The 27,486-nt window shown below is 36.2% G+C and overlaps 1 pseudogene; it reads right to left on the bottom strand.

Annotated features, from left to right (window-relative positions):
* Positions 1-2,716: 2,716 nt before the first annotated feature.
* Positions 2,717-4,263, bottom strand: LOC114620286 (annotated as a pseudogene).
* Between the last annotated feature and the right edge of the window lie 23,223 nt (positions 4,264-27,486).

The raw sequence follows: 27,486 nt of genomic DNA, 5'->3' as shown, positions 1-27,486 counted from the left end.
CACATCATCACATCTAGCTACCCTTCATCATGCCAGAAGATGCTGTGATGGCCACTGGGGGAGAAAAGGGAGCAAATTAAATTCCCACAGAATTTGTAAAAAGTGTAGTTATTTTAAAATGATGCTTCTATAAGGAAGTGGGATTGTATTGGTTGCTCTTCTTAGTGACGTGCCAGATATCTGACAAGGGGCAACTTGGTGAATAGATGCTTCTGTCTTCCATATGTCTTATCACAATGTGGTACTTAGAGCACAGTATAAACACTTCAGCTTCCCGTGTGTTTCCAGGCTCCTCTGCGCATACGGGGAAATTTAACCACACTATAGTAGTACTGATGGTACATCATATCCGTTTCCTAGTCCACTTTCTACTGTCCCTTCTACGCCACTTTGCCATCTCACTCTAACCAAATTTCTAGCCAAACTTTATTTCAATTTGTATTTTGTTACCTATTGGAAAAGAATGGATCGCTACCTGTTTTCTCCCTCCCTCCTTCCCTCCCTCCTTCCCTCCCTCCTTCTTCATCTTCTCTCTCTCTCTCTCTCTCTCTCTCTCTCTCTCTCTCTCTCTCTCTCTCTCTCTCTCCTTCTTCATTTATTTTTTTCTCTTTTTTTTTTCTCAGAATAAGTTTTGGTCAAGAATGGGAGTTATCAATATTCCTCCTAGTAACTTTCCCTCATTCTTCAGAGGTCTTACTTAGTCTTAAAATGTCTATGTTCATATCGAATTAGAAATTGAACATTAACAATAGCATATACTACTAGCTTGCATGCCTGTTAAGGTAGTCTACGGATTCTACTTTCAGGTTTAAAGGAAGGTAAGAGTAATTATGAGTCTTAAGCTTTCAGTGTACTTTTATAACCTCTGTCAAAAGACAAGTAAATCTATTTTTATAAAATTTATTTAACTTTTAAGGTGTGATTTAAGTCTTTTCACTTACTTTCTTGTTTTTATACACATCTTGATTTCATTTTGTCTGATTACATATATTGTACCCCAGGAAGGGTATTGTGAATCAGGCAGGGAAAATATTTTTATATCTAACAGAAATTAACTAAAATACAGATTCTTTGTGTATATACTATCTTCTCTGTAATTTTACTGATGTGTGATCACCATGAAGTTTATATCTGCTTTGTCCTCATTTAGTAGAGCATTGGTGTGAACAGCTGCAAACTTTACTTTGTTTATTTCACAGAAAACCTGTCAGAATTGTTAGCTTGTAGAATAACTGGCTATTTTTCCCATTGCTTTCTTCAAAAGATCAAATTGGAAGAATGAGATGTCAGTTTAGGGTGAATTTATATTTTTCCTTATTTACACAGATTTCAAGTAGGCAAAATAAATCTAATTTATTAATCATTGTATGTCCTTATCTATACATTTATTATGGCCTATTTATCAAATATTATCTTATTATTAATTTGTTCCTATGTTGATAAAAGTTCAATGAATGATCCCAAAATACATGTTTATATTACATAAATATTGTAACCATAAATATTATATGCAGCATACTATACATTTGGTCATATAACACTTGGTAAACAAATGTTTGTTTCCATCTGTTTAAAATATACTTAAAATGAAAACTGTTCAATTTGAAGGACCACATAGTTATCAAATGAAAAATGAAACCAAACTGCTTTTGCAGAGAGTTTGGGATATGGGAAAATGTTTCCCATTCTCCTTAATTTTTTCAAAATTTACATTATACAGAATCATGTGTGCAATTTAGGCTTGCATCCATTTTTAGAAACAGTAATTTTTGATTCAAAAGAAATCTGCAATCTTGCAAAAATAAGACTCGGTTTAACAGTGTGTTTCCAAAGAAACTGTAGATGCTTCTCCTTTCAGACAAGAGCTTCCTGATGGAACCTATTAATATTCCATGCACAATGGGAGGGTGTGGGATGGAGAAGCTGAATATTCCATAGGTTCACTTGCATTGCCCTGCAGAGCACAATAGATGAACTGGGTGGGGACATCTGGTCTCATTTTTTTTCTTGCCACCTTCTAGCTTACTCTAGTTCATACAAGCCTCTGATAAGTGATGCCACCAACAATTATTTTTTGTAAAGATTTTTATGAATTTTAAATTTTACTAGAATTATTTTAGTATTCAAAGTTTAAAAATAAATCACAATATAAATATACACCATTTTGCATTTTAACCATGTGCTTTCATTCCATTGGAAGTTCTCAAATATCCCAGTTACTGGAAAAATAAGAATAAACTATTGTTGCTTTAACATGTATTCCTTTGTGGAACTCTAGTTACTAACTCTTATGGAATGACAGCCTATTATTTTTCATATACACTATCTTTATCTACAATGCTGGAAGGACAATTAATTATACCCTTTTGCAAGTAAATACAACAGAGGGATTTTATTCAACATTTTTTAAAGCTGTTGAGTGATCCCACATTGTGTGCTTTGTCTGTGTGTTTGTATATGTGTTTGTGAGTGAGTGTGTGTGCGGTGTGTGTGTGTGTGTATTATAAGTCCCCAGTATTGAGTAAATTACAACATGGGGTACTGGTTATAGTATAAGCTTCCCAGTTTCTGTGGATCTTTCATGAACTTCTACATTTTTTATTCTGATAGATGTAATAATTACTGTTCTTAATGTTTGCCTCAGCATTGCTGGGAAAGAGATAGAAGGGAAGGCCATGAAAATAAACGTATCAACAAAGCATAATGATTCCTTTTTTTTTAACAATCACAAGTAGGACTTTTTATTTGTCACTATTAAAAATCTGGATTTTAAACAGATTCTTGGATTGGTGGTTCATATCCATCAGCTCGCTCAACCTTAGCACCTGTCTCGTCTCCAGTTGTTTTGCCAGAACTACCGCCTTCACCACGGAGCTCCATGAGCTTTCCCAATTCAAACTTGGGTTTCTTCAACGTTTTTACTTTTCTAACAAAGACATCATGAAGAGGATAAATGGACTGGCAAGACTTTTCTATGTCTTTCCCAATGCTGTCTGGAATCAGTTTATTAACTACCTCCTTGAAGTCATTAGTCTGCACTTCTCGAGTCACGATCTCCATCATCTTCTTGCAGATCTGGCGGACTTGCTGGTGATGCGCATAGGATGTCTTCTTATCTGGTTGTTGAGTTTTTTAGTGAAGCCAACACAGAAAAGTCGGAGCAAATACCCATCGGTCGTCTTGACATCAACGTGAGCTTCAATCATAGTCTGCCACTTTTTGACCATGGAGCATGTTTTGTTCTGGGTAAGATCCATGCCATGGAAGTTAGTCAGACAGTTTTTGCCCTGAATGTCCTCAGTAATTAGCTTGAATTTTCTTTTTATTTTATTTTATTTTTTTATTGGATGTTTTATTTACATTTCATATGTTGTCCCCTTACCCCATCCCTCACCCACCCAGGAACCCCCTATCCCCTCATCCCTCCTCCTGCTTCTCTGCGGATGTACCCTTACCTACCCCCAACTCCCACCTCCCCACCCTCCAATTCCCACCCCCTGGGGCGTCCAGCCTTCATGAGGCCAAGGATCTCTTCTCCCACCTATGCCCAGCAGGGCCCTCCTCCACTCTTACGTATACAGCTGAAGCCATGGATCCCTCCCTAAGTGCTCCCAGGATGGTGGTTTAGACCCTGAGAGCTGTGGTTGGTTGATATTGTTGCTCTCCTCATGAGGCCACAAACCGTTTCAGCTCCAATGGTCTTCACTCTAACTCCTCCATTGGGAACCCCATGATCAGTTCAATGGTTAGTTGTGAGCATCTGCCTCTGAATATGTCAGACTCTTGCAGACCTCCAAGGAGACATCTATATCAGGCTCTTATCAGCATGCACTTCCTGACTTCCACATCAGCATCTACCTTTGGTGACTGCACATGGGATGGATACTCAAGTGGAATGGTCTTCAGATGGCCCCTCCTTCAGTTTCTGTCCCTCACTTTGTCTCCATATTTTGTTGCTTCTTCTAATAAGGACCGAATCATCCCCACTTGGTCTTCCTTCTTCATGAGCTTGAATTTTCTAAATGCAACTTCATCATTCTGTAGATTGGCGAGGCTCACTTCAAACACACCACCCTTGAGGCCATCAGATGCAATTTTGGTCCCTTGAGTCCTTGTGACTTGTGTTTTTCCGATGTTCTTAATATTGAACATTGCTGGAGCTTTCACATCGTACCAGTCCTTCTTAGAAAATGGATCAACCACTTTCTTCTTAGCTCCCTTCTTGCCACCTTTCCTTAGGAGCTTGTTCTTGCCGACCGCCATGGTGCAGATCCGAGAGCCAAAAGGGCATAATGATTCCTATTACAATCTTTTATATTCCCCACAGATCATTATAACCATTAAAAATAATTGTATCAGCATATGTAGACATTGCGGTTTTGTAGGATTGTGATGCAAAATGGATCTAGCTTCATTAATTATCAAGGGAAACCCTTGAGTTTGGGGACTTCCTTGAAGTATAATTGCTTGTTGCTTTCAGAGAGGAGACAGAAGCCATGTTCAAAATAGAGTATCAGAGATCAGAATAAAGACACCCTAGTGTCATGTTCCTCACAACTCCTTGCCCTGCTTGCTCTCTCCCTATTTTCTACTAACTTAGCCTTTAGTCATTAGGCTGTATTTATGTTGATTGCAGGAAGGTGTGCAAACTTTGTGCAAATGTAAATTCAGTTTTCAATAGATCAGATTGTCTATCAAGGCAAGTGTCACTCAGCGTGGTCTGTATCAGGTAACTCTTAGGCTATCAGTTTCCCTGTAAGAGTACAGGGATTCTGACCAGTCATGGAAAAGGAACAGTGAGAGGTACACCGAGCTATAGATAATTCAGGTATGCGATGAACATAAAACATTTGCTATCACTTAAAATGTAAGATGAAGCTTATAATTTACTATAGCTGCACATCGCTAAGGAAGATGATAGTGGTATAATTATAATTCCTTAACTTTATTTTGGTTGATTTTATTGCCCCGGTATTACTGCATGCAGCTGCTTCTCTTGACTTGGGTGTATATCAATGATTTAGAGAGCATCATTTCCAAACTGCCTTATGAAGGGCTACAGTTTACTACAAGGATAACCATCTAGTGCTGTTGACTATATTATTGCAGATACCTGTTAGGTTTGACATTTAAATCACGATTCCTGGTTATTACATTTTATTAGGAATTCACTTCCCACTGAGAAATAAAGGACCCCGAGCGCTAATGTCACTCTGTACTGTTCAGGTGCACTTTCATGCTTAGGCTGATTCATTACCACATCTTGATGCAAGTGCCTAAAGGTTTTCATTTTGCTTCATCTGTTTTGCTAATATATTGCAACAGAGACTAGATTCAGTTTTGAATTCAGAATGTGGTAGGAGAAAGTCAGAAATGTACGGAATGAGTGTGTAACATGTTTGTAAGACAGGTCTAGCATCAAACATGACTGACTTTTTTTTCTTCAATAATAATTTATAAGCATATATTCACTATGCATGGTACTGGGTTTCATTTGGCTATTTTTATGCAACTTCATAATATGGAGTTCCACTACACAATCTGGTTTACAATCCAATGTTAGCCTCTCCCTCCACATAGTTCTCTCTGATTGTCTAGATAGTTTCTTCTCTGCTTTCCATGTCTCATAGAGGCATGAGATTTTATGGCTTTATGTAGACTCTTGGATACACGAATGAGAGGACGGACACATGTGGTCAGTCTTCACAAGTATTTCATGATTTGCTTAATTTATTTCTGTTTGCAGATTTCCATTTTTATTTGATTGGTTTAATTTCATTATTTATGAATGAAAAATTTCATTGTGTAAATTACTAGATATGTATCTCACAGACGATTATTATCTAAAATATATGAAGAACTCAAAAAAGTGAACAATATAAAATCGAACAGGTCAATAGGTAAGTTAGCATAAAAGTGTTCATATAAGATGAAATATTAACGGCCAGTACAAATAAGTTGATATTTTTAATGAAAAAAAAAATTTGTTTGAAAACTCTCAAAATTAGAGATGGCATGAAACACCAATGTAAAAATTGAAAACTTTGTTATTTAAATTCAAATATTCATTGAGTAATTCACTGTGCACTCAGCAGGCAGGTAAAAATGATAAACAGTATTAAAATATTAGCAACATCATTAAAATAAAACATCATTTATAAAATAATAATAGTTACATACTAGCTAAATATTTACTTCAAAAATTTATACAGGAAAGTTTTGCAAAATGCATTTTTCAAAAGTGATGAAGGTTTATTAAAAATAAAAGTGTGACTAATTGGTGGAATCACTTATTTTGCCTGTTTTCTTGATATTACCAACAGAGCTGAATTATCACAGCAACTACATAAACTTAGAACTAATGAGAAACTAATTTAGATAGAGGAACTTGGTGCCTATAAAGAAGAGTAAGCAAGGCCAAAAACAATTATTAAAAAATGTGAATTTTATCACATTAATATTGATACAGAATGATTTTCATTTGTATAAAATAATGGAAATCCATGCTTGCATAGATTAAAACCTCACAGAGCTCCTTTTTTCCCCCTCTGTGTAACATATGTTTCTATTTTATTATTACCATTATTTCAATTTTTTTCTATTTTTTATTTTTTTATTTTGTAACATGTTTCATGAGAACAGAAATTTTGCTTTATTTTTGTTTTTTCTACATAAGTACTAACACCCTGACCATCATGAACAATATTAGACATAAGAAAAATGTTAAGGCATGCTATAAATGTGTGTGCATGAGCACATATATACATACACATATGTGTAGGACACACATATTATATATAACATACATATATAACAGGGACACATGAGAGAGATAAAGAGAGACAGAGACAGAGACAGAGAGAGAGACAGAGACAGAGAGAGAGAGAGCGACAGAGAGACAGAGAGTGTTAACCATAAATACTATTTCCTGGGTAGATTTTTTGCCTTGTGAATGAATTTATTTAAAGAAATTATGTGAATTGATGATAATACATCATTATTAACTCACTTAATTCAACTTGAGTTAAAAGTTCCATGAATAAAAGTACCTTCTCTATTCTCACTAATTCAGAAAAGTATAGCTTTAATCCCATACCACACCCCCCTCAAGGCTTATTACAGTGCAACAAGTAATCTGATTTTTTCTATCATCTTCACACAGCTTTTTATAGTTCCAAAAATTCCTTAACCCTTTTTGTGTTTGGTTTGTCTACTTATTTTCTGTATTAAATTTTGTTTATTTTATTGTTATGACTTTTAAAGTTTGACTAATTTTTCAATGATCTTCTTAATGCTGGATCCTTGTATAATATTCAAGGACATTTGTAATATTCAAGAATGAAGACTACTTGACATCCTAGAGTGTGATCTACACACAACTTTGGAGCTCTTGTTGAATGAACAAAGTAGTTATTAGAGTAGGCGTTAAGGACTGAATGAACAAGGTGGAGGTCTTAGGCTAGGAAATAAGGTTCCAGTTCTGCTTAGGATTTCTATATAATTGCATAAGAACATAAGAATTAAAAATATGAATATATCTACGTATTTCTAGGGGGATATGAGCCACTGAGCCAAATTTAAATTTCATGAAGAATGAGATCTTTTGGAAATAGTTTTAAATGAATGATTACATGATGGGACAGATTTTTGTGAAGAGGTGATGTCACTCAGATCAGAAGTAGCATTCCAAAATTAGGTCAACATGCCAAAGTAAGAGAATGAATTTCCTGACTCTGTCCCTGTGCCCTTCCCTGTCTCTGTCCTTGTGCTTATCCCTCTCCCTCTTCCTGTTTCTCTTCATCTCCCTCTCACTCTTCCCCATTTCTCTTGTTATCCAAACTTAAAAGTATCGCAACGTAGCCTAATCTAGCAAACTGACCTTAGACTGAGTTTAATGACATGTGATGGATTTATGTATACCTACCATCATTTCCCAGTTCTTAACAAGCTTCACTTCTTTCATGGTTAGGGAGAGCAATGTTTGCTTATGTCCCTGGGAAACAGTCCCATGAGAGAGTTATTGATCTCTGGTATTAGAGTCTATGGGCTGTGATGATAATGACTCCCTCATGACTTCCTCCATCATCTGGGTAGTCATGCATCTGTGTCTTGATATCTCATTATCAATCCAGTGGGAGTTATACAACTAACAACCAGAGAGTGGGACCAAGGAGGATACTGATATCATACATAGGAAATGGAAGGCTGGTTGACCTGACTGAAATTACCCAAACATGCTTGGTTTGACATCAAAGAGAAATTCCCTTATCACCTTCTATTGTCAAATTTATCTCCTCAGTGTCATCACATTTATGATGCATAAATTATTTACTCTTTGAAATGTATAGGTGCTACATTGCTAAAAACACATTGAAAAGCCTCATGAATACTTCTCAGTCACAATTACAATATTGAACAATTCTGTCTGAACTCCTTTCTTCCTGTACAGCATTGTGATCTATCATTTTGTACAACCTGGCCTGTACTTGTATTTTTCTTGATTGAGTCTTGAGTTCTAGCTATTGGTCTATAAGATACATTCAATAAGTTATAATATCAGCTTGTCACAGCATTGTGAGAAATGGCTGGGTCTTTATTTTAGCAGTAGAATTCATTTGTTATATACCATGGTCCAAATTTCTCTACTTAATTAATTTTTCTCTTAGGAAAAAAAATGTACTAGTGGTCAAAATCCCCCGATTAGACATGAGAACCTAAGGTCAGCCCCTAGCCTATAATAGTTCACTGCTTAAAGTGTTTTTCAAGTGCCCAAGGATTATCTTTATCCATGCGAATGTTTTCTGCCTAGAAAATTAACAGCTGAGTGCATTTTGAGTAAAATACTAAAGGAAATGGCTGATAAAAATATCAATGTTGTGTATCTGCTGAAGGCGATACATATCTGTTTTTTCTCAAAGCTCTGTTAAGCTGTCATCCTCACCCTTATCACAGGAATGATTATCTCAGAGTGTGTTATCGCCAGACTCTTTCCTGACCAGACAGAAAGAATCCCTGGAAGGAGTCATGTGTCTCATTTGTCTTAAAGGGATTGTTCCCTTGTGACGAATCACTTATCCTTGCTGTTAATAGTCAACACACACAGTGAGCATACTGAATGTAGAGGGGTTGTGCTCTCTGCAAAGCAGTATAGGATTTCAAATTACTGAAGCCAAATAAACCAACTGGCAAGGAATTGGTGGTAAATGTCCACCTGATTTCCCTGTTTACTCCTGAATTTCTGAATCTGCTAAGTGATAAACTGTGACTAATGTAATCCTTTGAAATCTCTTGACTGTGCAAGAAAACGGTGTATGTCTCAGTAGCCAGTGTGGTGAGAGGATAAGTTTTTGGTTTGAGATCAGGGAAAATGTACTAAGTGATTGAAGCTGAAAAGTGAGTCACAGGGCGGTCTGAAAAAAGCAATTAAAATTATAACACAGTTGTGAGAACCTGGATTCAGAACCCCAGCACCCACCCTGGCACACCAGTACTTTGTTGAAATATTAAAGGTACAGCTTTCCACTTCTGACTACAATGTACTTGTGGGTGTCTTTGTCCTCTGGGTCTTATAATCTTTCTTGTCTCCGTACAGTGATATGTCCTGAGTCTTAGATATAGAGATTTTATTGAAGATATAGTGACTTGGCCTTCACATCCTACATTCACAGACACTTATCTTCTGTATTTTGATCAGTAGCAGCTTTCCAAAAGATGTGCATAATGACAATAGCCATTGTAAATGGGGAAATTTTGCATGATCCAACACTAAAGGAAGAAGTATAGGCAGTCATTGGCTGCTGAGAGAATCAGTTGTCTCCAGGAATAAGATTCCTGATAGGTTATCCAATTATTCTTAAATATTGATTAACCCTAAATACATCTACCTCTCCATAGAGTCGGTAGTGTGTGTGTGTGTGTGTGTGTGTGTGTGTGTGTGTGTTTGAGTTTATGTGTGTGACTGTGTGTATGTGTGTGTATAATCACAATAACTAAAGAAAACTTATGAACTTGAGGTGGGGTTTGAGGAACAAATGAGTTGTTGGAGAAGGGAGAAGGATAGAAGTTGTGCAAATACAGTAGTTATGTATTTCTTGGGGAAATAGAAAAATATTAAAAATTTTAAAAGTCTGACATATCAGGAAGCAGACACAGAAAATCTATGGGGTGTCCTGGCTGACCACCTTACAGTAATTCATAAGTTATAGGCCTATGAGAGATACAGTCCCAAATTTTAATTAATCAATAATTAATTATATATTAAATTAGAGAGTGACAGAACATGGACATGTGATTTTGATTTCTGTCCTCTACATGCACTCACATACATATGCACAACTAGTTGTGTGTGTGTGTGTGTGTGTGTGCATGCACACACACACACACACACACACACTACCCAATAAAACACAGACAAGTAATTATGAGATAAATCAATGAATGTCAATATAAACAGGAGTTAAAAAATGAAATGAATAGACAATAATAAATATAATTAAACATTTGACATGTGAACTACAGATTTTTTACATTCCTTTTTATAGGCATATTGAATGACATAATTTTTACATTTTGGCTGATTAAAAATTGTCAGATTAGTTGTGGAAAAATGAATACTTAAAGTCACAGGGAGACCCAGGGATTTTCAATCTCTTGCAAAGATCCTGTTGCATGTATTGCTACTGAATTGTCTTTCTTGCTTAATGGAAAAAAAAGTGATTTAATATAAATACAATAATACATAAACTGTAAGAATAATAGACGTTTGTGGACCTTGTACTGTATGTGAATCATTACCTTTCTTAATAACACTAATGTTAATTCATATCGTAGACTACAGCAAAGGATAATGAATGTTCCAACCCCTGAGAGTCTTTTTTATTTTTATTTTTGAAAATACAAATTATCCTGCTATTGTATTTCATTTAAATTTTTGTTTTCTGCCCCCAAAGTAGTACTTTGATAAAACATTTTGCCTCTCTTGAATGTGCATTTTAAAATGACAATTTAACATATCCTGACAGAAGAAAAGCAAAATACTGATATGTAAATGTTACAATCAAGAAAACTAACTTCAATTCTGGCTAGATGGTTCAGTAGCTAAAACCCTTGTCATACAAACCTCATAACCTGGTTACCAGCCCTGGAAGTCATCAAAAGTCAGAAAGAGAAAGAAGTTTCATATAGTTGTTCTCTACCTTCCACACACATGTCATGCTATGTGTACATCAATGTGTACTTGTCATGTAGAGACAGTAATAAGCAAATATATTGAAAAAAAAAAGTTTGAGAACATCAACTGCAGATAAGTGTGCCTGAGAATGCCTTAACCCACGAGTATAGCCCAGTCCTTTACATCAGCCTATAAGGACATTTCTATTTATATAACAATGAATCTACCATCCTCACACACAGTGACCTTTAAGGTGGCTCTGAGAAAAGTCTGAAGCAGCAAAGTCTGAATCCAGCAATTGAGCTTATGCTTGTCCTTTAAATAGTTAAAGTACAGTCGCTGCACTTTGCTGGATGAGCTAGCTAGGCTGTGATTTGTCCTAACTCTCCTATCTAAGGTTCCCTAAAGGGCTGTCCATGATTTATCCAACAGTGCCCAAGGAAGATACGTTTTCTCAGCTTGAGAGTCTGTTTGTGAAGGCTGGAATTTATCTTGCTGCCAGATACAAAAGAGGCTGAGAATTCCCAAGTCCTGCATCATCGTAGAGGAGCAAATGAACTGATTTCTGTGTCAGTTATTCCATTTGCTCCCGGGAGCAATCGTTCTTTCCAGAATCAAGTCCTGTTGACTCTCTTCCAAACCTCATAGCAATTCTTGCCAAGCCATTTTGGAGAGGCAGATATTGGAGAACATACAGCCATATGGAATGGAACTCATGCTTCAGGCCTGCCCACACTGCAGAATTTGCATAATGCAAACCACTGTCCACCCTATCATAACAAGGGCTTTGGAAAATATTAATTTCTAGGGACTCCATGCTAAGGTCTAGCAAATTTTCTATAACAAATACCCTCAAAGAATGGTTTGGTAATGAATTCCATCAGTATTCTCTAAGATTAAATTTGAAAGAATGACAGTATGAAGCAGTAGTACAGTGTCCCACACATGCTCATTCCTACTGGACATTGTTCATTCCTTGAGGTAGCAGCCTTGTCTGTTGTCTGGTCATCATTATCATCCTCAGCTCAACACAGTGCCTGACAATCAGTATTTGCTGAGGAAATGTATTGTTGCCGTCTTTCCAACACTTCATCCCATGTTCCTTCAAACTAAGATAAGAACCCTACAGATGAAGATAAAGCGAGATGATGTGTTCTGGGGATATAAAGCTAAAAAGTTATTTGCAATGGGTAGCTGCTAGGAAAAGGAAAATAAGTTTTCTTCAATGTAGTGATACTGGAGATACATACAGGACACCAGGAATGGTCCACACTCAAGAGGAATCATCCAACCTCCATGATTTTGGAATTTCTTTTAAAAGGGAAAACATGATGCTAGATAGGCAGGGTAGTAGTAATTTATCTTTGAAGAACTGCAAAAGAGGAATAAACATAATCAAAATATATTGCATGAATTTTTGAAAGAATAAATGAGAACATTGTTTTTGTCAATTATTAAAATTCAGAGAAGATTGTCTTGTTCATGTTTATATGTATAATTGTACTTGCTTATTTTTAAGGTGCTTTTAGAAATAAATGCTGAGGCTTTCCATATTATAGTCCCCAGAAATAAATTTATATATTATATACCAATAACAGACCAATTATCAAGATGTACAATTTTTCCTGATAAGAATTATTTTTCTGAGAATTTGGCACAAAATTATGGTCTAGAAAACTTGGGGAGAAAAAGTAATCTATCTTTACAGAATGTCTTAATTAAAAGTAAATATAAGTTATGTGACAAAACTGTTAAAATTATGCAATTACTTTATTTAGAAATTTCAAATAATCATAACACTTAAAAAATAACCAGCCCCAATTATAATGTATTTTATTCTCAGTTTTATTGTAAAGCTTGTTGTAAAATGTTAGTGCTGATAGCTGAATACAATCTTGTTCTTGTGAAACAGAGATCAAAAATAGTCATCTTGTAAATAATTTATACTAATGTATGGATTATCAGAAAACATTGAGAGTATACAGAATTTTGTATTTATTATGATTTTTGTTCTTTTTCTGAGTCCAACAGTGATTTGTATTTCAGCTGAGATTATGTACCTGCAGGTGTAGCATTGTCCACATTATTGCTTCAGGGAGCACAAGAGAATATGCAAGATTATTCTATTTAATTTGGCTTTAAAATACCATTGTGTCTGGAATTTTAAGGCATAGAAAAGTCATTTATTTTATTAAAGGAAAATATTTGGTATTTGGATAGCATAACACTGGATAGAATGGTAGGCCATTCACTGTAATGGAAACTATTAAAGTCTAAGTCCAGAGACCATGGTTTGTGTTTTACAATAGACAGTTATTAACTATTCAAGACAGAGCATAATATTATAATTATTTAGAGTTAAATCAGGCTCAGGCACTAAGGTCAAGAATTAATCAATGGGAAGTCATGAAACAGAAAAGCTTCTGTAAGTCAAAGGACACCATCATTAGGAAAAAATGACAGCCTACAGATTGGGTAAAGCTCTTCACTAACCTTACATCTGACAGAAGATTAATATATAAAGAACTCAAAAAGTTAGACACCAACAATTCAAATAACCCAATTAAAAATCAAAGTACAAAGTTAACCAGAGAATTCTGAACAGAGGAATCTTGAATGGCTTAAAAGCACCCATAGGAATGTTCAATGTCCTTAGTCATCAGGGAAATACAAATCAAAATGACTCTTAGATTCCAATCGACACCCATCAGAATAGCTAATATCAAAATCTTAAAGGACTGAACATGCTGTTGAGGTTGTAGAGCGAGGGGAACACTCATTCACTGCTGGTCGGAGTGCAAACTTGTACAACCACTCTGGAAATCAATTTGGTGGGTTTTCCGAAAATTGGGAATAGTACTACCTCAAGACCCAGCTATTGCACTCCTGGGTATATATCCAAAAGATGTTACACAGTCCCTTAAGGACACTTGCTCTACTATTATAGCAGCATTGTTGGTAATAGCCAGAAATTTGAAATAACCTAGATGTCTCTCAAATTAAGAATCAATAAAGAAAATATGGTTCATTGACACAATGGGTTACTACACAGTGAATAAAAAGAAGAACATCATGAATTTTGCAGGCAAATGTATGGAACTAGACAATATAATACTGAATGAGGTATCCCAGATCCAAAAGAACATGCATGGTATGAACTCACTTATAATTGGATATGAGCCATAAAGTATAGGAGAGCCATGCTATAATCAACAGACCCAAAGAAGCCAAATAACAATGATGGCCAAAGGGAAGATGTTTGAATCTTTCTCAGAGGGGAAACAGGTTAGAAATTAGAGGTTGATAAAAGGAGGGAACTGGGTGGAAGAGGAGATGATGAGAGGATCAAACGAAGGGGGAGTAGAGGAGAGAGACAGACGGGAGAACAGTAGTGGGGAAGTGCAATTTCTAGGACATGCCAGAGACCTGGCATGGGGGCGGGGATCCAATAGGATCTGTGGAGGCCACTCTAGCTAGAGTGCTTCAGGCATTTAGGATCTTAGTAGTGGAGGATACGGATCTTGAAGTGTCTACATCCTGTAGCCAGGGAGAATTACCTGTGGAGGGTTAAGGAAAGCAACCTACCCACTAAACCGTCAACACAAAATGTGCCTTGCAAACTAGCTATGTAGGGACAAAGAGCAGAGACTGAGAGAATGGCGAACAAGCGACTGCCCTAAATTGAGACTGATCCCACAAGCAAGAAGCAATCCCTGAGATTATTAATGAGACTCTGTTATATTTGCAGAAAGAGACCTAGTAAAGCTGTCCTCTGAAAGGCTCCATGCACAGGCAATAGAAAGAGATACAGAGATTCACACCATTAGATGGAGCTGGGGGAGTCTTACAGAAAAGTTGGCAGAAAGATGGAAGGACCGGAAGGGGACAGGGACTCCACATGAAGACCAACAGAGCAAACTAACCTGAATATTTGGGATATTCTGGAGACTAAATCACCAGCCAAAGGGCAAGCATAGGCTGAACCTAGGCCTCCTGCACATAATGTAGCATATGAGCACCTTGGTCTTCATGCAGGTCCTCTAACAACTGGAGCAGGGACTATCCCTGAGCCTATGGTATGCCTGTGGATCCTGCTCCTCTAAATAGACTGTCTTGTCTGACCTCAGTCAGACAGGATGTGCCTAGTCTTGCAGAGATTTGAGGGGGGGGGTTGGAAGTAGTGATGGTGGGGTAATTGGGGGGATGATATGAAGACAGGGAGCTTCCCCTCCTCAAAAAAGAAGAGGAAGGTGGAATGCAAGAGGACTTGTGAGAGGGTACTGGGAGGATGGGGAACTGATATTAGAATGTAATCTCAATTCATTAATTAACTAATTAATTAATTAATTATAATGTTATACCATTCATTGGAGAATAGTAAAACAAATCCTACAATTCATAATTGTGATGATAAAATACCTAAAATGTGTAAATACCTTCAGGCCTGTTGAGTAAAGGACCTGCCATTTAGTTTCTTCTGTACTTTGTGTGAGGGAGTGTGAGGATCATTCCACAATATGACACTGAAAGTATGGATAAGAGTACAACGTACATGTATCCTTGCCATTTATAGTATATGCTTATCTTCCACAGCAAGTAGAGCTGGACCATCTGATTCTGCTTCTCTGTTCCATTTCTTCCTACACTTTTATGTCCTTTTAGGGTCTTCCATAGATTTAACTGTCACTTAACACAACCTAGATGTCACCTGTAAGGAGACATGAAAATGAGGAATTCTCTGATCAGATTGGCCTGAGGGTTATCTTCTTTGTTAATTGAAGCAAGAAAGTCTAGCCTAGCTGATCGGATCCTGAAGGATCATGAAGTCACAACCTCCATGATTTCCCATGTACTCCTTTGGCTGTCAGTTTCTGGGACAGAGGTGATGCTATGGGAGAGAAATGTGGCTCACTCTCAAGTTCCTGCATGAGTTTGTGCCCTGACTTTCTTCAGTAATTGATGTGGCCATTAAACAGAAATAAATCTTTTCTCCCCTTAACTGTTTTTTTGGTCAGAATTCTTTACCACAACAGTAGAAATTAAATCACAACAGGCAGCAGTTTGCATCTCTCTATTCCAGTATTCAGGCTTCAAACTAGATGTTTCTTACAATAAACTTAACTAGCAATCTAAAAATATATAATAATTTTTCAATGCTAAAAAGTATAGCTGCCCAGAACCATGAACATGGAGCATCATTCCTGTAGCACATTCTACTAGACACGAACATGGTGCATTATATTCCCTACCCTTTTGATTTTAATTTTCTCTCCAGAGTATAGGAAATGACATCAAGCCTTTTTCGTATATTGCTGAATTAAAGATACATTTTTTCTAAAACAAAGAACGGTACTTGCCTGTTAAAATGCACATGTATTGAACATGCCCACTATATTTAGGATGACCATATGTTCCAGCTACCTTTGTACCACTCCCAACTTACAGCAGATGTACCATATGGTTAAACACATGTTCTTGGCAGCAGTGTTGCAATTTGGATTACTTATGTAGCCACCCTAACCATTATTTGCTCCTGTTAACTGCAGACAGCATTATACATTCTCTTTCTTCTCATACTCATTAGGTAGATTTAAAAAGACCTCAATAATTGAGTGAAAAATTCACTCATAAAATGAAAAAGTTATTTACTGTCTTCAGCAAATAGAACAGCACAAGACACACACACACACACAGAGACACACACACACACACACACACACACATATGCATAGCCCTCCAGTTTATTAACTTTCTCTAGTTATTTCCAAGTCAAGAGTCTTCCATGTTCCTTTTCTCATTTCTATCCAATCTTGTCTTCTGAGTAATCTATCATCTTTCTTTTCTGTTATTGTAGTACTTTCTCATTATCATCTAAATACCCCAATTCTATTTCTGTATCTGTTTATATATATGCTTCTGCTTATACATAGAAAATATGATATTTCTTGTAAAATATAGGTTCTTTATTTCTTTACTTGATTGAGAGTCTAAATTAGAATTTATGTATTGCATTCTCTATCACCTTGTATGTATTCCCTCTACCTTTAAAACACATTTCAATGATAATCTGGGATTTTTATGTCTGAAGATTTTGGTGGTGTTTTATAAATATTTCAATGCAGAATAAGAAACAACTATTATCGCTGAGTTACAAGTCTTAGTCGTATCACATGCCATACATTACACAGTCCACTGCTTTTGATTTACATTGTGTACTGTTATATTCCAACATATCATACGATGTTCCACGAAGATATTTGGAAAAAAATATGGGACTATGGAAGTAATTCCAATGCTTTAACAGTTTTTGCATGTACTCTTTGTTAGTAGCTGTGATAAAGAGAATGCTAAGATTGTAAAGTTGACTAAATACATCTATAGTGGAACATAGACAAAAGTGAATGGAAAATGTATCCGTTCAATGTCCAATATTCATGCTATTAGAGAGAAAACCAGAGCTGTTTCTCACTCAAGAAATCCAATGACTATAAGATTGGCATCCTGGTTCATGCTGTTTTATCAGTATCAAAGGCTCTCCTGTAAAATCAAGACTTGAGTAGTAAAAGGGAGTGATAGATAGGGTATCCTTAGTGTAAGCCTTTCCATATTACATCGTGAGCATATTTCTTAGCACACGGTAGTCATTTTACTTAATATATAGACATAACAGGGAAATGGAAGAAAAGACAATTTACTGTAGAGGCTTTTGTATAGAAGAGTAAGTTCTATGTTTGTGAGTATATATCAAATTATAAGTTTCATCAAATGGTGTGTATGGACAGACAATTAAAAAATATACCAGAAATGAAAATTCTAATATGGATATCTGTGTACAGATTGTATGGATAAATCTCTTGCAATTTGAATTTGCATGAAAGTATTTGTATTATATCAGCTCACAAAAAGATTTTAATAATCAAGTAGGTAGCATAACTCTTTATAGAGATAACAATCTGCCTCTTCCCTAGGCACTATTATTGCCCATTAGTATCTTAGAGAGATTGACATTTCTTAGGAATGATGTTTGTACATAGGTTTTCCCCACTTACTCTGCCTGCATATTGCTCTCATTGTGTATCCAGTATATCATTTCTTGTTTTAGACGCTGTACTATTTTCAAGAAGATCAAATGAATATTTGGCTACACAGTTATTGCGTCAGACAGCTCATTTCCCATGGAGGATATATACCTGACTATGAGTCTGGATAAGGTTGTGCTGTACTGCCCAAGACTATCTCCCAGAATGCCACATGCTCCATCTTAATCACACACAGCACAGATTCTAATTAACAGAAGAGCAGCAGTGATTCAAAGTCCCCACAGGTATCATCTAGTCTCTTGATTTCCTAAATATGCTCTCTTGATAAGGCCATAGAAAGTGATTTTTTTGCACTCAGTTCCTGGATTAAACAGGTGGCCCTGCTTTACAGGGATGCTACAAAGTTCTTTAGATGGTACATCCTCTAAATCAGTGCCCAATACACAGTGCCAATTACTTTTTCCAAACCAATCTTCTTTACATACATGTCAGTAGACAACAGCTAAATTTGATAGTCTATTTTTGTTCATTTAATCAAATACTTGTTTTTAATTTTACTTTCAAAACGTTATTTATTACAAAGCAGCCTATGAACTATACAGACTAATGCTTCTAGATCAAAGAAGATGTTAAACATATGGCTGTTTGGCAAAAAGTCATAAATATCACATTGCAGAATAAATTCCAGAAATGTTAATACTGTCTTTAGTTCTATTTCTTTGAGATTGATTCTATTGGTATTCAAATACTGCTACAGTGGAAAAATGTTAAAAAAAATGAACATTCAAAAAGATTGCATATGACCAAATTTATGTTATTAAAGTTTTGATTCTTCACCTTTGCAATGATGGCATTGTAAATATTTACTTCATATTGCCTCCTCTAGATCAGAAACATACTCCATTCACCGATCTGTATGCAAGGGCATGCATTGGAAGCAATTGGTGATTTAAGCTCTCAAAAAGATTTGAAATGAGTGAGGTCAGCTGAGTCATACCAGGGCAAGATATCTCCAACATGATATACATAAAGAATATAATCATTATTATGAGACAAGAAACAGGATAAAATCACTAACCTTTATACATTATCAACAACTTCAAGAGAACAAAGTTGTTAACAACTCAGATGATCTGGTATTTTAGGAGAGTAATTTTTGACTTGAAAACATGCATGGATACTCTTTCTCATAGAATGAGGGCATCTCCATTTACCTGTGCACATTTGTCTTCACTTGTGTGTATATGTGTATGCACATATGTGTGTATATGTGCATATCTACGCATGTATATCTTCATGTAGGGGAGAGCTAGGTTTACATGTGTATGCACAAATATGGAGATCTGACATAGATCTTGGGTATCATTTCTCAGATATCACCCACCTTGTTTTGTGAGACAAGCTTTCTTCATTGGATCATAGTTTATCCAATAGAGAATATTAGCTGATCAGTAAGTCCCAGAAACTCACCTAACTCCACCTCCCCAATCCCTGGATTATAAGCATGTGTGGCCATACATGGCATATTTTCACATGGGTTCTGCACTCTGACCGAGGCCTTTATGATTCTATGGCACTTTATTAACTGATACTTTCTATGACTCCAAATCCTTGTTTCTTTAAATTATAGATACATAAATTATTATTTAAATATTACTTACATGTTAGAGTAATTTATCTGTTAGCTTATGACTATTTTAAACTTTCCAAAATTCTTGCATTTATGAAATTTTATTATATTTGAAATTAAAAATACTTCCTTAATATTAAGCATTTTAGTTTTTCATATATAAACAGATGTCTTATCTGTTGTTATAAACACAACAGATGTCTTATCATAGAAATTTATAAAACATCATCAGTAATTATATTGTTCTCATGCCTTCTAATTTCATAGATCTTGCCACTCTAGTTACTAGAAGGGTAATTATTGTTTCATAGTCTAAATAAATTCTTGAAACTTGCTTATAAATATCTTAAAAAGTAATTTTCAAATTTTCTTTTCTATGAGAGCAATTACCTTTGATTTTAGATGATTTTATTATGACTATTTTATTGTAAATGTAGTCATTTTTCTATGTCACCTATTTGCATAGAAAATTGTATGTTTCAAGAGCATCCTTCTTTGCATACAGCATTTACCTAGGTTGAAAAGTTTTTAAAACTTGTTGACGCCTGATACTTTTCCCAAATGAAATGAACAAGATTTTCCAAGGGCATGAGCAACGTTTTGCTATTTGAAGTGTATTTCCAAAGTATTTTTTATATATCTGATACTCACTAAAGACATCATTGACTTAAAAGAAACAGACATGTTGATGTCTATCCTCTGTGGTATAACCATGTCTACAATGATAATTCTGCTAATTCAGACTTGCAACAAATTGGTAAGCCTAGATGTACATTATCTTTAACGGAATTTATTTCCAGTGTAAAAATCTACAATTGCAAAAAAAAAAAAACCCACAAGAAATTCTATGTGTTTTGGCTTCAGATACCTGGCCTGGTATGTCATGATTCATCAATCCAGACCCATTAACCAACATGAAGAAGTGAGTAGACTTCCAGCCTTGCTTGTTTTGTGCTCTAGGTAGCAAAGCCTACAAGAATGACAGACTGGCAATGGTATGGTGTACAAGTAAGACCACTTAAGACTGACACATCTAAAGTACATTTTATTGCTTTATTTGATCATTTCCCATAAAAATTCCCTTGTCGCTGAAAACTTCTGGGGTTGCTGGTGTATCTACCACCATTCTTCATTGAGATCAGTTGCATGAAATAAATACAATGACTATGGTTTATAAAATTATCCTCTGCATTTTTTAGGATACCATTGTTAAAAAATGTTATGGTTTCTAACTTTCTGCCTGAATTTCTAAAGTCGTCACTGAAAGATGACTGTCTAAATGATATTGCATTTATAGACTCATGTTGATTCATTTGTCACCTCATGATGAATAACCAAAGATCTACAGATACTGAAGGATGTTTAAACAAGATTTCTCTGCTTGTATGCCAGAAGCTAGTCTCTGAGTTTGTGTTTGTGATCAGCCTAGGTAACATATGAATACTTTGTATCAAAATTATGTATTTGTACATTTCTATATATCTGATAATTAGAAAAATACTCATGTATTTGTTTGCATGTATATTTGACCAATGCTAGATTAAATTGCTTATATTGCTCTTATGAATAATTTCATCTTTGTTTTTGGTAGACTAACATATGTATATAGTTTGTAATAAAAACTGATTTACCATTTCTGATCTCTTATGGATATGGGGGTTAGTCCTGAAGGATTCAAGTGTTTTTTTTTTCTTTTTTTCTGTCAGAAGTCAACTGTGTTAATGTAAACAAGTATGTGGTAAGAATAGACATATTTATATTCATTTCTTCAAGCTTATGTTTAAAGAAGTTACTCTCGTAACTATTTTCAATCATATACCTTTGAGCTGTTTTATTAATTTCTAAAATTTGAACAGTATACAAATCATTAAATGTATATGTTAAATGATATTCTTAGAATTCAAATCAGCTGAGCTTGCTCAAGGAAATCTAGGATGTCTTTCATATGTAACACAAACTTATTTATTTCTCATTCAGTAATGTATATTTTCTTTTTTTTTTATATGATTACATAGTTTCCAAATTGTAACCTCAATCTCAAACTGAATGAGAAACTTCCTTCCTGGTATCTAGCTTTCATAGTTATGGAATGTGTTATACAGGCTGCTAGGAAAGTAGAGGTATCATTGTTCTTACCTAGTATTATATACTGTACGCTACAATACCAACCTGTCACACAAGATATGCCCACTACAGCAAATGTGGCATACCTGCCCAGAGGTAACTGGCTGCCTTACCACTAGATTTGGCACCTGCTCCACAGATGGAAATTCATGTCTGGTAATATAAATCTGATCAAAGCCCAAGGCTAGAGATCTCACAGTCTCTAGAGCAGAAACAACTATTGTTATTCTGCTAATTGGTCATATTTTAAAACCTTAATGAGGGAGGAGTATACGTTAGTTAGTTATCAAATAGCTGTGGATCTTTTAAGATATATGTCATTTCCATAATCCGATAAGTGCTAAATGCTTTAAGTAAGAGTCATAATTACTACTATGTATTGTTATTTAAGATTAATATTATCCTAAAGCATGAAAGCTTGGGAATATCTTTACATAAAAGATCATTTTTATCGTAAAAAAAGTATTCTAACTTCAATTGCTCAAAGCTAAGTGCTTTCAATGGGCTCTGTGACTACTATAGTCATGTCAACTTGGAGCCTACTTATTAGATGACGTATTCCTAAGCATGCCATCAAAAAAGTGTACTAGGTTGTGGGACTACACAAGCTTCTGGACTAGAAAAATACCTGATGTGGGAATAGGAGTAAATCAAACTTCCTGTGAGTCTTTTGTCTAATCTTGTATATTTGTGTGAGGTTTTGAGGGTTTCTTGAACAGTTGTAAAAGGTTAGACTCACATTTAAAAAAAATTCGTAAGCTAAGAAGCTCTTTAAAGATCAAGAAAATAATCAGACTAGATGTGAAACACAATCTATACAATTAAAAATGTAACAAGGACTCCTAAAGTATCAACCACAAATGCGTTAGTGAATGTGAAACTGTGGAGACAGACATGGTTTTTACAGTGCTCTCTAACCACACAATCCATAGGTTGCATTTCTAATCTCTTGCTAAGAGAGAAAGAAATTCACAGAGAAATAGGTCTGGAGACACCTGGGAAAGAGCTTTAGAGATGGTAGCATGAAAAGGGCCCAAGGAAGAGGTGAGGGGGTTTGTCTAAAGGATATAGATCCGGTGATTCTTAGGATTTAAGTATAGCTTGTGGGGAATTTTTTCCAGCACATCCCAGGACTAATGTTTAGATTATTATGTGGTGTAAAATTATAGTAAAATTCTCTATACCTTCCCTTTCTCTGAAATAATGATACAGAGACCTTTATGTTTATTAATAAGTGTTTTACCGTTATAACTGGGAAGATTCTGATTTATTCTAGCCAGACTATGCTGGCCTGAACCACACCCCAGCTGCTGGAGTTATCTGACATCTTACTCCTATCCTTCTTTCAGCACCTCCTTCTTCTTTGCTGTTGTTTTCAGACTCCCCACTGGCTCTCTGAGCTTTGAAGTGCAAACTTTTCCTCTCCTTCACAGCTATCAGCTGAGCATCTCTTTATTCACCAATCTGAAGATGTACCAACAATGTTTTACAAAACACTGAGTCAGGAAATGCTTCAGAATAATGACAATACTAAAGTCGGGACTTCAACTGGATTTCCTGTGTATTGAAATTAGCATTTGAATATACAGTTCACAGAATGCACTTCAATAATATATTTTTTTTTAAAATGTTTGTGATCCATTTAGACAAAGCATCTCATCCTCTAGTCCAGACTGGCCTCAACCCCATGAATTCTCGTCCCTGATCTCCTAAGGGCTAGGACAGCAGGATTAGGCTGTAGCCTTTCTTTCAACTCTTGAAGGCAAAATACAAAGAGCTGTAAATGTCAAGAACCTACAACAAACACCATTTTAAAATCATGTTATCTACCTAGAAGTAGAAAAGGCTATTTTTTTTGACAGGCTGCAACATGATGCTTTCTAAAACACCTTGAAAACCCTCCCTGACTGTGGTTTTTTTTGATTTCAGTATATTTCTGTTTTATCTCTGCACAATAGACATAGCACCACAGTTGATTTATGCATAGATAAGAAGTCAAAGCTTTGTTTAAAACAACAAAAAATATATACACCTCAGGTGCTTCCTGGCATAGATGTTCTGAACCAAGAGGAACTGGAATGGAAACAGAGCATTTCACACCGTAGGCACAATGATGATGGTGACTGAAGATCATAGCTACTTAACGGAGAAAATCCAAGGGTTAAAACAGTATTCGAAGCAGAATCTCAACATATCATTTTAATCCTGTCTACCAAATGTAGTATTTTATCAGGAGATATTTGACCCTTGAATTTGTGTTTGAGTGAAGTATGCTCCATTTTGTTGATTTCTGACACACCATTGCAGTTTCCGATGAACAGTTTCAGGAAAATGGTAATCGCAGCGTAATGACTTCCAAGTCATTTTTAATTATTTACCTGGGATTTTGCCACTGGGAAATGTCACCTAACTGATGTAATGCAGAGTACTCTGAGTTTTTATCTTGTGCTAAGTCAGGCTCCCTGTGGGAGGCAGCCGTGCTGTAATGGGAGGGGGCATGTCTGGCTGTTTGGGGTATGGGTTTTGCTTTTATAATTGCAACGATGTGTTGGTTTGGCACAGCTTCAAATATTCTTTTTGAATCTATCTGATCATTTCCAGAATGGAGAGGTTCTATTTGGTTATGGTTCATGAACAATCACTTTTAAACGGGCATGCATTTCAGTGGTATAATGTCTAGAAGGGAGCGCTTTTCCCTCATCTTCCTCTGAACATAGACATTGCTGAAAGTTAGTTTTAATACCATAATAAGGTCAAAAAGAATACATAGACATTTTGAAGTAGGAATGGCTTTTGAAATGACTTGGGCAGGAGTCTCATATAGAGAATCAGTGACTAGAGAAAGACCCAAAATCTCTCTGTGCTTCTGATCCTTGATTTTCCCACAGCAAATTCTCACTCAGGGGTCAATTTTGTCCCCTTTCTTCCTGTCAGTATCTATGTATAGCCCAATTTCTTAATCTGAAAATTCAGCTTGGTCATAAATAATGCTACTGTTGAAGGCACTTGACATATACTGTCCTACTACATGAAAATTCTTATTTTCAATCATTCTTGCTGAAAGATAAATATATCCAATTGCACAGGATTTGACAGTCAGCCATTAAGGGAAATTAGTATGGTATCTATTCTTCACACCTTAAAGTTGAGATTGGAAAGAACATTAGTGTGTGTCCATCAAGTACTCTTTGGTGCAAAAAGTACTGAGATGTGTTAAGGTTAAACAGAGTCACTTGGCTGGAGTTCTTCCCCCATCCTCATATCATTTCTCTCTGGATTCCTGGGACTGCTAGACTTACAGATATGCTACTCATTATCCTTTCCAAAGTGATAATTAGTGTTTTCTCTCTCTTTTTCTGTATCACTTAAAATTTCACGGAATACCTAGAAAAAATCAATACTAGTCCAGGTGATTTGCATAAGGAGAGATCTGTGCTCTTCTTCATGTGAAATGAGATACAGATGTAGATCAAGCAGTGCTATGTGACAGTTTCCTGGTCTCAGCAAGGATGTCAGTGGCTGCTAATTCCCTGCCTGATTCTCACATCATCAGCATGAGTTGTTCACCTCCAGGCATGCTGATTGTCTTGTAGGAAAAAGCAACATCGAAGACTTAGAAATCCAAAGACATATGTATCCAGAGATGTGGGACTGCATAAGGGTATTCTGGGTCATGGTTGGGCAATTGCCTAGAACCCCGAGACTCTGCGTGAGAACCGGCAAGAGTTCAGTGTGCCCCAAGAACCCAGAGTCCTGAAAAGCAGTCTAGTCTCCTTAGAACTCACTCACGTAAGCTGGCCATTAAAGCCCCTGCCAAAGTGCACAGGTAGAGGGCATGACTAGAGGCCTCAGGCTCTAGGAGTTTACTTACTAATGAAGGCCAGAGGGCGGAGCAAATTAAGCATGCCTCCCCAGATCCCCCCCCCCCATTTCTCCCTCCCTATATAACTCGGGACTGCCCTGAGTTTTATATTCATCCACCATCCGCTATGACAATAAACCCTTTTGGAACCAAGGACTTCCTCGTGTTATTGGGGCCTGCCGCCACCAAAGCCTCCAGGTCACTGGAACCATAGACGTTTCTCCTGCATGTGGGACCAGCCACAGCAGTGTGGAAACCCACTGGGACTCCAGAGCTGTGGCCTGTAATTTTTCCCCATACAGAGACACATATATGGGTGTACCACAGTACAGACCGGTTGCCTAGTAGCATTCTGAGAAAGTGAGTTCATCAAAACAAAGTGTCTGTGAGGAAGGAACAAATATGTTTGACTTGTCATTGACCTGAAACTGGAAGTGATGTCCACAAAACTTCAAGGAGAAAGTATGTTTGTTATTATCTGAATTGTAAAAATGAATGAACACTATTTAGGTAACTCAGATAGGTGAAAAAAATGTTTTTGAGATGCCATGGAAAGAATTTGCTAATAATTGTGTCTATTTCTTTTTCTTTCTTTCTTCTTTTTTTGGACTGTATGTTGCTTTGGTCTGTTTAGATTTTATCAGTCAACAATGCTTTGTGTCATGGTGCTACTTGTTTTTAACTTGCCAGATTAGTATAAATATTTCCTGATAGTAAAAGCTACTACTCTACAGGAATTCTAAAAGCCTATCACATTGTATAGCATGTATTTATTCATCAGAGCTTAAATAGCTGGACAGCAGAAACCAGTAATAGTTCTGTAGGACTTTTGGGTCTCAGTTTGAACTTAGAATTCAGGTCTTGGTTTGTACTTAGAATTCACTGCCTGGGTGCATTCCAGGAGGAGTACATTCCTTAGTCTGAGGACACTTGCTGGATTAACATTCAGAGGAAAAAGGGAGAGCCTGATTAACATTCTTTCAGACCACAGGGAAGGGAACCCACCTGAGGATGAGGAGGGCCCAGAGCACATAGACACATTCCAGGAATCAGGAAACTGGGCCCTTAACATAATAAACCTGGGCAAATGGAAGACACTCTTTTTCTTAATCTGAGTCACCTAGAGACCGGACCTGCAAAGGTCAGACTTTGTGGTTTGCCCTTGTTAACTCTGTATAAAAATGGCTCGCTGCTTTTGTTCAGGGCTCTCTTGCCTGCATGTGAGAGAGTCCTAGTGCACTAGTTTCATTAAAGCTCATGTTATTGCAACGAGTCCCATCCACGTGTCTCTGTGGGAGCCCATCCCCAAGTTTTGGATCTAAGAGTCCAAGAGTTCTTGTAACTCTGTATAGAAACATGCACATCTCTACATACTTTTCATTTCTATTAGATGTACACTTAAAAAAGAAATTAATTTAAAACCATGCACATCCAAATTCTTCCAAGATGCAATTATCATAATAACTATTGCCAAATGTGTACCACTCTTCCTTCTTCTTCCAATTGTCTTTAAAATTCTTGACTTTTGATACGCAAAGAAAATAATCGATTAATATTTTGTTAATATTTATCTATAGGAAGTGATTATCAAATGTTCAAATAATGAAATTGATGATTTGTTCTCCCAAAATAACTTTGATTTTTACTTCTTACTTTACTG

Source organism: Grammomys surdaster, unplaced genomic scaffold (genome assembly GCF_004785775.1).
Source record: "Grammomys surdaster isolate TR1022 unplaced genomic scaffold, NIH_TR_1.0 167, whole genome shotgun sequence".
Taxonomy (NCBI): Eukaryota; Metazoa; Chordata; class Mammalia; order Rodentia; family Muridae; genus Grammomys; species Grammomys surdaster.
Note: the sequence above shows the minus strand (reverse complement) of the source record. Positions and strands in the feature narration are given on the sequence as shown.